The following is a 2,142-nucleotide window of genomic DNA, read 5'->3' as shown; positions in this document are numbered from 1 at the left end:
AAAGAGGAAAGGCTTGAGACAATCAGTTGGAATGAAAAAGGAAAATTAAAGCATTTGGAGAGAAGTCAATGATGAGAAAGACAAAGGCATTATAACAAAAAGATTATTTACGTCCCTGAAATTGATATTTCAAAACATTTAAACAGATGATTATTTTGTGAAAATGAAGAAAGGTCATTTCATTGAAAAAGTAAAAAATAAATGTGCGGATTAAAAGAGTTCCTGTCTTTTAAGAAGAGTTTCTAGAAATGTTCAGCACATAGTCATACCCTAACTGGGCTATTGAATTAAAAATTACAAATAATTTTCCAGGGGTTCATGCAGATAAAGCAAAGATCTATGGTGGGGGGAGGGTAGGAAGGGAATCTGTGAGACTTAACAAAACATCAAACGTTTCCAGTATCTAATATCAGAGGATAATGAAAAATCTCTGAAGTTCTAGAAGTTCAATCTACTGTTCCACCCAGGCAAGATGCTACTAAAATGTAGGGAAAATAAACAGGCAAGGTAGAAATTCTCAGACATGAACTACACTGCTTAACAATGAAACCCACACAATGAAGAGATGAACTACAAGCAAAAAAATGGAATTCAGAAGTGGAGAAAACATAGTAAGATTAATGGAGCAACATTGAATCTATTTAAACAATTATGAGCTTGTGGTTACAGGACAGAAAGCGAGTTTTATAAAGTAGGGCAATGTAAAAATATTCATAAAGCTAACCAATATGAGACATTGGGGAGAGGTGAGAAGGAGGAATGTGTAAAAGTGTTAATATCTTCTCCCTGAGCAGGGACAGACTCCCTGCTGCTTAAAATAGAAACATAGAGTTAAAAAAAAATAAAAAGACTCCAGCTTTCAGCTCAGTGGAGGCTTAGGTTCAGCTTTCTCCGATTGTCCGGAATCCAGGTTTATTGGACACCAGATGCCTCCATCATGCCGAAGTTGGACCCTGAGATCAAAATTGTATACCTGGTGCACTGATGGAGAAGTGGGTGCCACGTCTGCCCTGACTCCCCAGATCTGCCCCCTGGGTCTGTCTCCAAATAAGGTTGCTGATGACATCGCCAATGCGACTGCTGATGGAGAGGTCTCAGGGTTAACAGTGAAACTGACCATTCAGAACAGACAGGCCCAGATTGAAGAAGTGCCTTCTGCCTCCGCCCTGACCAACAAAACCCTCAAAGAACCACCTCAAGACAGAAAGAAGCAAAAAAAAAAAAAAAAAGAAAGAAAAAGAAAAAGAAAAATTAAGCAAGTGGAAATATCACTTTTGATGAGATTGTCAACATTGCCTGAGAGAGGCGGCACGATCTTTTGCTGGAGAACTCTCTGGAACCATTAAAGAGATCCTGGGGTCTGCCCAGTCTGTGAGCTGCGGTGTTGATGGCCACCACCCTCGCGTCATTATGGATGACATCAGCAGCGATGCAGTGGGATACCCTGCTAGTCAAGAACAAGAAGGAATTGGATAACCAAATACTAAATGAATGAATGAATGAATGAATTCCAAACACTGATTTTTTAAAATAGTTTCTATAACCTTAGTGTTTTTTGGAAATAGTACCTCCTATAGTTATGTTTATAGTCCCTTCAACTATAGTTTTTATTGTTAAATTAATTGATATTTAATAATTTTTAAATGCAAATATGTAATATCTCATTTTTATAAAAGCATATATATATATATTTTTTGTCTATTCACTCATTTCCCAGAAGAATTCATGCATTGATAGAAAGAAATCAGGAAAATGTTTGTGTTCATGGTCTTGGGTGTTAGAGGGGCTTTTACTTTTATCATCATACTTTTTTTTAACTTGTTTGAATTTTTATAATATTCACGTATCTTGTAAAAATGTGTTTCTTACCCTTCCACTCCCAAAGCTACCGTGCCCGGATATATACAGTGAGTAATGTAAGGAGTAGGTATATGAGTTAGGTTCTGTTCCACAGCAGGTAATAGCAAATTCTACTCTAAGTGGCAAATGACAAAGACATTACCATTGAGTGAACTAGCAGGGCAGCTGGGCAGCCCTAGGACCTATGGTGTAGGTGGTCAATAGTGTCAACAGCATGCGGGTCCTTCATGCCGCTCCATTCTGCTGGTCCTAGAGTTGGTGTCACCACAGGGCTGTTTCCTC

General features: G+C 38.2%; 1 pseudogene; it reads left to right on the top strand.

The window, feature by feature from the left end:
* Positions 1-851: 851 nt before the first annotated feature.
* LOC129151501 (60S ribosomal protein L12-like) lies at positions 852-1,476 on the top strand (annotated as a pseudogene).
* Positions 1,477-2,142: the final 666 nt, after the last annotated feature.

Source organism: Eptesicus fuscus, chromosome 14 (assembly GCF_027574615.1).
Source record: "Eptesicus fuscus isolate TK198812 chromosome 14, DD_ASM_mEF_20220401, whole genome shotgun sequence".
Taxonomy (NCBI): Eukaryota; Metazoa; Chordata; class Mammalia; order Chiroptera; family Vespertilionidae; genus Eptesicus; species Eptesicus fuscus.
The sequence above is the reverse complement of the archived record's forward strand: the minus strand, read 5'-3'. Positions and strand labels throughout refer to the sequence as shown.